The 12888-nt window shown below is 37.4% G+C and overlaps 1 protein-coding gene and 1 pseudogene across 12 annotated transcripts in view; both read left to right on the top strand.

The window, feature by feature from the left end:
• The window catches only part of ZNF148 (zinc finger protein 148), a 141647-nt gene that overhangs the window by 30300 nt on the left and 98459 nt on the right, over nt 1–12888 (top strand). Inside the window, exon 2 of one of the 12 annotated variants that reach the window (XM_025375822.1) lies at nt 6524–6613. The exons of the other annotated variants lie outside the window; for them this stretch is intronic. The gene's annotated coding sequence lies outside the window, so the exon portion shown is untranslated. The remainder of the gene's footprint in view (nt 1–6523; nt 6614–12888) is intronic. 12 annotated transcript variants of the gene reach the window in all.
• Nucleotides 811–1578, top strand: LOC112618463 (annotated as a pseudogene).

Genomic DNA, 12888 nt, shown 5'->3' with positions numbered 1-12888 from the left:
TTTTTTTTTTTTTTTTTTTTTTTTTTGAGATGGAGTCTCGCTGTGTCTCCCAGGCTGGAGTGCAGTGGCGCGATCTCGGCTCACTGCAAGCTCCGCCCCCTGGGTTCACGCCATTCTCCCGCCTCAGCCTTCCAAGTAGCTGGGACTACAGGCGCCCGCTACCACGCCCGGCTAATTTTTTGTATTTTTTAGTAGAGACGGGGTTTCACCGTGTTAGCCAGGATAGTCTCGATCTCCTGACCTCGTGATCCACCCGCCTCGGCCTCCCAAAGTGCTGGGATTACAGGCTTGAGCCACCGCGCCCGGCCGATCCATGGACTTTTTAAAAGTGTGTTGTTTATTCCGCTATTTAGAGATTTTCCTGTTGTCTTTCTGTTACTGATTTCTAGTTTGAGTAGAGTATGGTTAGAAAATACACTGTTACCATTTCAGTTCTTTTAAGTTTTTTGAGGTTTGTTTTATGGCCTTGGTGAATGTTCCATGGGTGCTTGAAAAAAATGTGTATTCTGCTGTTATTGAGTGGAATATTCTCTGCATATGTCAATAAGACCCTGTTGGTTGATTGTGCTATTAATGTAGCCACTCTGCTTTAAAAAATTTATTGTTATATCTTTCCATTCTTGTGCTTTTTGTTATGTTGCCAAATTTAAATTTCTTGCAAGCAACATATAATTGGGCCATTAAAAAAAAAATCTACTCAGGCTGAGAGGAGATCCGGAGCCCAGAGCATCCAGGCCACTGCCCCACCTCCCCTGTGTCCCATCGCCTGCCACCTGCATCCTCAGTCCTCTTCCAACAATCTGCTAAAACATGTTGGATTACTATGAAGTTCTAGGTGTGCAGAGACATACCTCACCCAAGGATACTAAAAAAAATAATGAAAACTGGCACTGAAGTGGCACCCAGATTACATTCCTGAGAATAAAGAAGAAACAGAGAGAAAATTAAAACAAGTGGCTGAGGCATGTGAGGTGCTGTAAGATGCTAAAAGATGGTACATCTATGACAGATATGGCAAAGAAGGATTAAATGGTGGTGGAGGAAGTGGAAGTCATTTTGACAGTCCATTTGAGTTTGGCTTCACATTCTGTAACCCAGATGATGTCTTCAGGGAATTTTTTTTTGTTGGAAGGAACCCATTTTTATTTGACTTCTTTGAAGACCCTTTTGAGGACTTTTTTTTTGGAATAGGGTCCCTGAGGAAGCCAAGGGACAGAGTCATTTTTTCCACATTCAGTGGATTTCCATCTTTTGGAAGTGGATTTTCTTCTTTTGATACAAGATTTGTTACATTCAGGTCACTAGGTCATGGGGGCTTCACTTCATTCTCTTCCGTGTCATTTGGTGGTAGTGAGATGGGCACTTCCAAATTGATATAAGGTTCTACTAAAATGGCTAATGGCATTTTTCTGCCGAAAAATCACTACAAAGATAATTGTTGGGAATGGTCAAGAAGGAATAGAATTTGAGGAAGATGGCCAGTTAAAGTCCTTAACCATACACGGTGAGGAGCAGCTGCTGCAGTTGGGTAACTCAAGTAATTCAATGCGTGCATTTAACAGAACTGTTAAACTATAATAAGCATCATTTGAGGATTAACATAAACTTTTTTTTTTTTTAACATTTCAGATGAACTCAACTTTCATTATAATTGTACCAAATCTAAAGTTTGTATAAACAGCTCAACAGAGTCCCCATTTATCATAGACTTTTGAGTTTATTGTTAGTGTGTCCGGAGTTGGTTCCTGCCCGTGGGTTCGTGGTCTCTCAAACTTCAAGAATGAAGCCACAGACCTTCGCAGTCGGTGAATGTTACAGCTCTTAAAGATGGCACAGACCTAGAGTGAGCAGTAGCACGGTTTATTGTGAAGAGCAAAAGGACAAAGCTTTCACAGTGTAGAAGGGGACCTGAGTGGGTTGCCGCTGCTGGCTGGGGTGGCCAGCTTTTATTCCCTTATTTGTCCCCTCCCACGTTCTGTTTCTGTGCTATCAGAATGCCCTTTTTTCAATCCTCCCTGAGATTGGCTACTTTTAGGATTCTGCTGATTGGTGCGTTTTACAGAGTGCTGATTAGTGCATTTTGCAAAGCACTGATTGGTGCGTTTTACAGAGTGCTGATTGGTGCATTTTACAATCCTCTTTGCTAGCTACAGAGTGCTGATTGGTGAGTTTTTATAGAGCGCTGATTGGTGCATTTTACAATCCTCTTGCTAGCTACAGTGTGCTGATTGGTACATTTTACAATCCTCTTGTAAGACAGAAAAGTTCTCCAAGTCTCCACTTCCCAGGAAGTCCAGCTAGCTTCACCTCTCATTGGGACCACATAATAGGACCTTTTTTTTTTTTTTTTGTCTTTAAAATTGTAAATCTCTATGTGTGCTTTGCGTTTTTATTAAATGTACTCCAAGGTGAGCCTTGACACTTTAGTCATAGGGAAAGATTGCATACTAAAAAAGACATGTAAAAGCATGGATCTGCTTTTCCATCGTGTTTAAAATGTGAGCCATGTAGTGTTAGCCTGCTGTGAAGTTACCATTGCCAGGAAGAATCTTCTACAGAAATAGTTACATTTCTGGTTTAATATAAATTAAGAATTTTTCTGGTAGTGCATGAATGTTTGTTTCCTTGTCTTCTTGCAGATTACTAGAACCTTTATTTAGGATTCCATCTTGACTTACTTATTATGTTGTTTTGAGTCTATCTCGGTTTTGTAGTGGCAGTTTTGGTTATTATATGCATACGTGACTTATTCTACTAGTATCAACATTGATACTTCAACAGAAGTGTGGAAACCTGACTTTTATTTTACCTTTCACCTTCTCCAATTTTAAATATGATTGTCTCGAGTATCAGATGATGTTATAACTTTTGTTTCAATCATGAAATATGATTTATAAAACTAACGAAGGAAAAGTCTTGTTTATACCTATATTTCCATTCTTTCTATTGTTTCTTCTTTGATATTTTGACATTCCTTTTTAAAAAATCATTTTCTTTATGTTCAGCAAATTTCCTTCAGCCAGTCTTTATGGATAGATGTGCTAGAGACTTTTTTTAAAAACTTTTCTTTATTTGAGAATATACTTTTATTTCCTTATTATTTCTGAAGGGCAGTTTCACTGGATATAGAAGTCCCAGTTGGCAGTTGTCTTTTTTCCCAATATTTGAAAAATACTGTGCCACTTTTATTTTTGGCCTCTGTGGTTTGAGATGAGAAATCTGGTGTCATTTGAATTGGTGTTCCCTTATGGGTAATGTGTTGTTTCTCTCTGGCTGCTTTCAAGGTTGTTGTTTTTTTTTTTTTTGTCTTTAGTTTTTGAATGTTTAATTATGATGTGTTAGCGTGAATTTCAGTAGGCTTATCAACTCTTTGTATTTGCTTAGCTATTTGGATCTGCAAGTTAGTGTTCCCTAAATTTGAGTATGTTTCAGTCATCATTTCTTCAAGTAGTGTTTGAACCGCACTCTTTCTTTCGTCTTTATGGGACTTTGATTGTGTGAATGTTGGATCTTTTTTTATTGCCCTGTAGTACCCTAAAGCTACTACTTTTTTCAGTTTGTTTTCTTCTCTTGTTCAGATTGGGTGAATTCTAATTTTCTGTCCTCAAGTTCAACGATTCTCTTCCCTGTCATTTCCATTTTTTTTCCCCCCTGAAACAGGGTGTGGCTCTGTCACTCAGGCTGGAGTTAGTGGCACAATCTTGGCTCACTGCAACCTCCACCTCCCAGGCTCAAGTCATCCCCCTACCTTAGCGTCCTGAGTAGCTGGGACTACAGGTGTAAAGCCACCACGTCTGGCTAATTTTATATTTTTTGTAGAGATGGTGTTTCCCCATGTTGCCCAGGCTGGTCTTGAACTCCTGAGCTCAGGTGATCCACCCGCCTTGGCCTTCCAAAGTGCTGGGATTACAGACATGAGCCACCATGCCCAGCCCATCTCTATGTTTTTATTGAGCCCACCTTAAAAATTTATTGTAATTTTTAGTTACTTTTTTCTTCTTTTTAGTTTTTATTTGCTTATTTATTTTATTTAATTTTTTTTCTAGGTAGGAGTGCAGTGGTGTGATCACAGCTCACTCTCACTCTGACCTCCCAGGCTCAAGCAATCTTCATACCTTAGCCTGGCAAGTAGCTGGGACTACAGGTGTGTGCCACCATGCCCAGTTAATTTGTAAAAATTTTTTGTAGAGATGGGGTCTCACTGTGTTGCCCACGCTGGTCTTACAACTTCTGTTTCTTTGCTGAGATTTTCCATTTTTTCACTTGTTTCTGGGTAATGTATAATTGTGGAAACATTTTTATTATGGATGTTTTGTGTTTTTTTCACTTGTTGCGGTAGAATTTGTTAATATATTGTTGAAACTTTTGCTTAAAAATTCTTGTCAAATTCCAGCATCTGATTTACTTCTATTTTGGCTTTGGTTGATTTTCTTTTCTCATTTATGGTGTGATTTTCTTAGGTGTTTTTTTGTTACATCATGGACATTTTATCTGTTATCTTAGGAGGCTCTGGGCCCTATTTACATTTTTATTTTAGGAGTGGGCTGTGGTTCCAGTGGCAGTTTAATTTTTAGAGACTTTGCAGTCTACTTGGTTTGTTTGATCCTACTGCAGCGCCCACTGGAAGGGGTTTCCCCATGCTGGGTTTCTGATTGTCTACAGATGGGAGAGGATTATGGTGGGACCCACCTACTGGTCTCTTCTTTTCTCCCCTGTCCTGGTAACTTCGGGCAAGTGAAGAGGTTCTTGGCCCAACCTGAGCCACTTGCTATGGCTGGGTCCATGAATTTCTCCTACTTGCTTCTCCATCTCTAGGTGGAAAGCAGAGTCTCAGGCCAAGTAAGGAAGAAGAGTGCTTCCTGTGGTCTTATTGTCATTTGGGCTTCCAGTTGATCTCCTTCTCCTGATGCTTTCAGGACAACATCAGAGAGTTGTTGCCGTTTGTTTTCGGGGAGGAATCTGACTATCTGAGCTACTTTCTTTTGCTAGATTGGTGGTTGGGAAATGTCAGGTCTGGGTTGTCTTCTTCTGTTGGGTGTGAGGACATGAAACACTCTGCTGCTCTTTTGTTTCTCCATTCCTTGGGTCCCAAGTTGGTTTACTGCCTTTTTTTTTTTTTTTTTTTTTTTTTGAGACGGAGTCTTGCTCTGTTGCCCAGGCTGGAGTGCAGTGGCGCAATCTCGGCTCACTGCAAGCTCCGCCTCCCGGGTTCACGCCATTCTCCTGCCTCAGCCTCCCGAGTAGCTGGGACTACAGGCGCCCGCCGCTGCGCCCGGCTAATTTTTTCTATTTTTAGTAGAGACGGGGTTTCACCATGGTCTCGATCTCCTGACCTTGTGATCCACCCGCCTCGGCCTCCCAAAGTGCTGGGATTACAGGCGTGAGCCACCGCGCCCGGCCAGTTTACTGCCTTTTTACCACCTTTGGATTTTCCTTTGCTTGTTATTTCAATGGTTTACAGTTGTGCTTCGTGAGTAGTGGCAGTAGGAGAACAGATCTAGGCCATTTTGTCTGAACTGGAAGTTGAAGTCCCTGCATCATCTCAATCCAGCAAGTTATTTCAGCATTGAAAATAATGGTATATAATTATGTGTTTTGTGAACTTAACATTTATTTTTAATTTTTGTGGGTACATAGTAGGTGATATATTTATGGGGTACATGAGATATTTTGATACAGGCATAATAATCACATCATGGAAAATGGGGTATCCATCTCAAGCATTTATCCTTTGTATTACAAACAATCCAATTGTATTATTTTAGTTATTTAAAAATGTACAGCCTTGTTTACTTTTAGGCATTATGTAAAATGCGTGCTTCACTTATAAACCACACTGTCTGACCCTCAAAGTTTTTGTGAGGTCAGTCATATCCAGCTCAAGAGGTTGCTAGGGAATAGATGCATACTATTTTCCTGTGCATCTACACATAAACAGAATTTTGTTATTTAGTTAATTAAAGTGAGTTTTTGAATTCTGAGCATTTTCTTCAAAGATGTGTTTAATAGATTGTATTTAAGGTGTTTCAACTGTTCCCGTAATACGTTACTGCATTTTAGTACTCTTAAACATTTTTCAGAAAATGACTGAAAATCTTGTATTATGCAACTGATTTATTCTAATTAATAGATTGGAAAAGGTAAGATAAATTGTCATGCTTTTACATTGCCTAGTTTTCTAATGGAGAATAAATTGGCCCCAAATAAGAAAATGTTCACCGTACATTAATAGAAGCTAGTGTTTTTGGCTGGGAATGGTGGCTCACACCTGTAAACTCAGCAACTTGGGAAGCTGAGGTGGAAGGATCACTTGAGGTCAGGAGTTTGAGATCAGCCTGGGGAAATGTAGTGAGACCCCATCACTAAGAACAACAGCAACAACTACAGAATCACTGGGCTCCTTTGCGGCTACTTCTTAGTATTCTCTAATTGATTCTTATGGCAAATCTCAGTTTTCCTAATCAGATTTAAAATTATTCCCTTAGCTCAGGGACTATATGATTTTTTTTTTTTTTATGTTTAGGCACACCTCTACATTGTGTTTAGTGCCTAGGGTAATTCTGGGCATGTATTCTAGACAGAGTAGATCAGATTGGTTCTGGCATTGAATAAGGTGAAAAATATCAAAATATGTACTGGAAATGGAGTATGGCTTTTTGTGGCCCACTTATAAGTTTTTAAATGATCATATTTAATTATATTTCATATTAAAACTAGTAATTCCATTCCTTCTTGTTATTTTTGACTTGTGATAGTATTTTTGTTGCTGTTGTTGTTTTTTTGAGACAGAGTCTCACTCTGTCGCAGAGTCGAGTGCAGTGGCACAATGTTGGCTCACTGCAACCTTTGCCTCCCAGGCTGAAGTGATTCTCATGCCTCAGCCTCCCAAGTAGCTGGGATTACAGGTGGGTACCAGCATGCCTGGCTAACTACTTGTAATAGTATTTTAACATGTTTTTGATCACAAAGAATTGACACTTTAAAAATCAAAGTTAAATGAAGTGTTAAACTTTAATTTTTAAATGGGCATTTCTGTATTCTTTTCTAGGGTTCCCTTCATTATTATAATAACTTTGTGTAATAAAAATGATGAGTTTTCTCTGATAATATACATATGTATCTATCATTGTAAATAGCATCTTCATGTCAAAATTTATGTCTATTCATGTTACGCTGAACTTTAAAGATGTTTACTTTTTTTTCTGATTCCTAGAAGATTGCTAAGAGTAATGTTAAATAGATCTTAATTTGAAAATGACCTTACCTGTGGTGTTATGTTAGAGTAGACATTTATTAGGAGGTGGAGGATCTGGTCGATGGCTTTTGTTTTTGATTTGGAGAGAGTCTCACTCTGTTACTCAGGCTGGAGTGCAGTGGTGCAGTCCTAGCTCACTGCAGCCTCAAACTCCTTGACTCAAGTAATCCTCCCACCTCAGCCTTCCTAATATCTGGGTGGCATGCACCATCTTGCCTGGCTAATTAAAAAAAAATTTTTTTTTGTAGAGATGGTTGCCCAGGCTGGTCTCTATGTTGCCCAGGCTGGTCTCAAACTCCTGGGCTCAAGTGATCCTCCCACCTTGGCCTCCCAAAGTATTGGGATTATAGGCATGAATTGCTGTGCCTGGCCTTAGTTGAAGTCTTTGTCTTGCCACTAAGATGGTGTATAATCTTCGTTACTTAACCTCTTGAACCTGTTTCATCATCTAAAGAACTGAGACAAACAATAGTACTTGCCCAGGTAGTTGTGTGTGAGTGTTTAGAGGGTGGGGAATGAAATGTCACCTGTGAAAGCACTTTGTGAACTCTAAAGTACTTTATCAGAATATGGTTGTTTCATCTTTGAGAAGATTGTTTCAAAGTTTGCCTGGGTGATCTTGATCATCATAGTACAAAATGTATCATGATTGTTTACAAAATGAATGTTTATTCAGTAAAAATTTAAGAATTAAACAGCATTTCCTTAAGTTTTGTGGCTTACTAACCTTAAAAATTAATTTACGTTATCTGGGAAAGGATTACATAGTTGCTTGTCAGTGCAGCATCCTCACTGTGATAGGGTTAGTTTTGGAATGTTTCTTCTGGAAGCAGGTGATTTAGATTTAAAAGTTCTATCTCTTTAGTGGTTTGTAGTCTAAAGTTTATAAAATGCTTACTTTTGTAGCATTGTTTATAACAGTGCTTACTTTTGTAGCATTACTGTTTCTAACATGGATGGACAGTTGGTTTCTTCTTTGATGAATGTTTATTGGTTAGTTGATTTGAAAAGATCAAGGGAAGGTGAAAATTTTCACTTGATGGCTTTATTTTTCTCACTTTACTAAGCCGAGTTCTATGTATCTGAGTGCTCCTTTGTAGGATTTTCTTTCTCAGCTAAGTGCAGTAACCACACTAATTGCAAAGTTTTAAAGATTGTGACTTGATTTTTTTATTTTTTTGAAAGGTGATTTCTGGCCAGGCACGGTGGCTCATGCTGGTAATCCCACCAGTTTGGGAGGCCAAGGCAGGTGGATCATGAGGTCAGGAGATGGAGAACATCCTGGCCAACATGGTGAAGCCCCATCTCTACTAAAATACAAAAAATCAGCCGGGCGTGGTGGTGCGTGCCTGTAGTCCCAGCTGTGCAGTAGGCTGAGGCAGGGGAATCGCTTGAACCTGGGAGGTGGATGTTGCAGTGAGCTGAAATCGTGCCACCACACTCCAGCCTGGTGACAGAGCAAGACTACATCTCAAAAAAAAAAAAAAAAAAAAAGTGATTTCTGGGGTGGTTGGTTTGAATTTACTGGGCTGTCATCCCTCCTTGGGATAGATATGGTTATGAAAAATATACTGTTAGCCCATTCAGATATCATTTAGTTCAAAATATATAAAGTGTAACTCTTTAGGGGGAATCTTAATAACTTTAAATTTCAAAGCAGTTATTATAAATTTAAAGAACACGTTCATCTGTTCTTTGCATTGTCACTCTATAGAGATTCAAAACAAATTCATAGAAATCTCTTGCCTGAAACAAGTTTTTATTCTTTTTAAAACATCATTCAGAAAGCCTCATTAAATCATAAAAGTAAGAACTAATTTAAAAATATAACTTGACTAATGTGTAAATGTATAATGTGTAAAATGTGCTCTAGTTAAAAGATGCTAAAGGACTGTAAGCATTTTTAGTTTCAGATTCTTATACCATGTGTGCTGTAATTTATCTTTTCATTGCTTTGGGCTTTTGATTTAAAGGGCAGAGGTAGCCTTTTTATTTGATAGAGCTCCTGGGAGTATAAATAGTTAAAATGTGTAAGCATTATGCATTTCATTGAAACTTTAAAAATGATTTTCTAGAAAGATTACCTTAATTAACCAAGAACTATGTTCTTTATCAATGAATGACTTTTCAAAGGATGGTCATACTTAGGAGTAACATTAAGGTTTTATTTATTGCCTTAGAAATTTATATTCTTGACAGAATTTTTGTAGGAGTTTCTTCTAACACATCTTTTATCTGGATCTTGCTACGTTAATTCATAAAACTTCATCTTTAGCAATCTTACTTTTCTAGGCAAAGATGACAGTTAAAACATAATTTGGTGGGCTAAAAGTATACTCTGCAAACAACATAAAGATATACTTTGAAAATATTGTATCAGTAGAAACTGTCTACATGAAATGTGAAATATTTGAAAACATGAAATGTGAAATATTTGAAAATACGAAAGAAGCTCTTCCTATCTGTTGCAACGTGCATGCAGTTTTTGTAGCTCTTCTGAAGGAGTGCTTCTGAAATTTGTTACTAGCATTATCTTTAAACAAAGAATGGAAATTAAGTTAGATTGGACTAACCTATTTATGTTGCTAAGAATTATCATGGTGCATTTGATACAGTGTTTCATAAAGTTCATAGTAGACTTATCAGTAGGTTGAATTTCTTTATTGTTAAGACAGTCAAGTCTTTTTCTGGAAATTCTAAGGGTAACGTAATGTTGCCAAACTCCATTTAGGCTGGTTTTGAGACCAAGTTTCACCATTTTATTAGGTTAATGTGACCTTGGGTGACTTTTTGCATGCCTTAGTGTTGTTATCTATGATTCCATAATTAGAAAGAGAGTGTTGTATGGTGGTTAAGCTTCTAGAGCCTGATTTTCCTGGGAGGAAATTCCAGCTTTACTAATAATTTAAAAAATACTGCATCTCTTATGTGTAAGGCACTGGTTTAGGCACTTGGGATATATCAGTGGATAAAACAGGCAAAAATTTTTTCTCTTGTGTAGCTTATAGTTAGGGCAGGAAAAAAAAACATAAATAAGTCGGTTGTGTAATATGTTAGGAGGTGGGCAGTACTGTGCAAAATGTATAACAGGATAAAAGGGGGATTGAATGTATATGGTGGAATGTTGCAATTTTAAATGGTGTGACTGGAAGAGGCCTCATTAACAAGACTTTAGCAAGACTTTGTAGTAGCTAAAGGATTTAGTTACAAAGATCTCTCGAGGAAGAGTGTTCCAGACAGAGGAACAGCCAGTGCAGTAGATTCTGCTGCATGCTGGAGATTCTGGGACAATAAGGAGGTCAGGTCACTGCTGCTGGAGTGGAGTGAACAAGGGGAGAGGATAGAAAATGAGGTCTGAAAGATGAGGGTGGATAGTGGTGGAGGTGGTCGTTGATGGGTGGGGGATAAGCACAGTAGTGCATGTAAGGCTTTGTAGACCCTTATAAGGAGTTTGGTTCTGCCTCTTACTACTTTCATATTCTTTGGTAAATTATATAACCTTTTAGTTTTGTCATCTGTAAAATGTGAATAATAACAATACCAATCTCATAGGCTTGTTGTTTTGATTGAGTTAATACCTATAGTGTCCTAGGAACACTACTGAGCAGAGTCCAAAGCATATATTCATTACTTATATATTGCATATATTCTTACATGTGGAATCAACATTAAGAGATCACCTTTTTCCTTTTCTTTTGACAAGGTAGCAAAGGGAGAGTTAATTGATCACTGCTTTGACTTTTCTATGATAAATTGCTTATGCTTCAATTGTATCACATTATTATCACAAACATTTACTCTGTATGTGCTTATCATCCTTGCTAAATTATGAATGCCTTTGGACAGAGACCAGGGTATTTTATTATGTCTTAGGAATCTTAATGTGTTGTAAATATATATCATGTGATAAAGAATGTTGACTAAATTAATGACAAAAATGTTGGCTTAATTAATACATCGGACCACCTGCTAGTAAGTATATTGGAACATTGCCAGTCTATCAAAGCTAAATAGTGGAAGGGTGGTAGCTAATGGCCTCTGCAAAATATTTATGTATTTTATTTCTGTGCCATAATTATTCAAATTGGTATTAGTAGAAAATTTCCTTAAATATTATATAGGTATACAAGTTTGTACCATGTAAAACGAAAAGTCTTTATGTATATTATATATCTATTAACATTTGCTGTCATTGGTTGATAGGAAACAACTACTATCTTGATTGATAGCATAGATACAATAAAACTCTTACTTTAAAATATAATAGTTCCCTACTTACAGTGGTTTGATTTAGGATTTTTTGACTTTATGATGATGCAAAAGGCATAGACATTTAGTTATAGGCATAAACTTGTTACTTATTGGGACATAACCTCTTCATAAGTCAAGGAACATCTGTATATTTTTAGTCTTAATCTGTTTATATCTGCCCAAGTGTTTATAATCAAAGATTATTTAGCCAGCAAAATGTTAAAAGAATTGCTAAGCAGGAATATTCACTGACTGCTGAAGTGGGGTAGTAGGGCAAGGAAAGAGTAAGATCTGAACTGACTTGGGTGGTTGTCCAAGTAATTTTATATCTGCCTTTTTGTATTTGCTTGGTTTCAGTTTCCAGCTTAGTAAGTTCTCTTCTCCCCATTCTTGGTTGAGAGGAGTGGAAGAGGAGAAAGGGGGATAGAGGCTTGAAGACATGAAATTAGTAGATGATGCTAAATGAATTAGGGTTCCAGAGACAGACTATGTGACAGGTGACTTGGGGGTAATTGTGGGTTTACATGGTAGAGGAATGGTTGTGTGGGAAAGACATTCTAGAATTTCTGTTTATAAATTTATACTTTGAGGTTATATTATTTTGTGTGTATGCATGTTTACTTTTCCTTCTTGCTTCACTATTTTATTTTTGTTTTCTTTTTACATATCTAAGTTATATTCTTTGATGTATGACAGCAGTAATCTAGTGCTTTCAATAAAATGTGATGCAAGAAGGTGAGTATGCTTTTTGTGAAAATGTGTTCGACTGAATATTAAGATTTCAAAAACATTTGTCCAGTCTGTAGATGTTACTAGCTCATGATGAGTTGTGTAATAATATCCTGATTGTGGAGTAGATACATCACTTTTAAAAAGACTCATAATGTTAAAATGCATAATGTGAAGACATTTTTTCCCCTTACATAGGTTTTGCAGTGTCCTTTTCTGTTCAATTTTATTCTTGTAATTAGCAATTCTAAAAGTTGGATATAGTAATGTATGTAGCAATATATGTACAGAATATATAATATTCTAATAGAATACTGAACAGCGGCAGTGTAATGCAGAAACAGTTGTTAAAAGAAGAACTTTAGGCAAATTTAGCAGAGCGTACATATCTGTGCAAAGAACTATTCATAAATCAGGCAGCACTCTGAACCAGAAGAGGTTTGGAGAGCTCCACCCAGCAACTTAGGCAGGCAGTATTTATACACAGAAAAAGCAAATGACAAGCAGAAATAGCTTGATTGGTTACCTCTTGGCATTTGCCTTATATGGACATAGTCTTATCAGGTGACAGTCTGTAATTGGCTGAGGCTTGGCTACTGTGATTTGCTGAGACTCAGCTACTTGTTACAAAAATATACTCTTAAATTAGGTAG

This window comes from Theropithecus gelada, chromosome 2 (assembly GCF_003255815.1).
Source record: "Theropithecus gelada isolate Dixy chromosome 2, Tgel_1.0, whole genome shotgun sequence".
NCBI classification, from domain to species: domain Eukaryota; kingdom Metazoa; phylum Chordata; class Mammalia; order Primates; family Cercopithecidae; genus Theropithecus; species Theropithecus gelada.
Note: the sequence above shows the minus strand (reverse complement) of the source record. Positions and strands in the feature narration are given on the sequence as shown.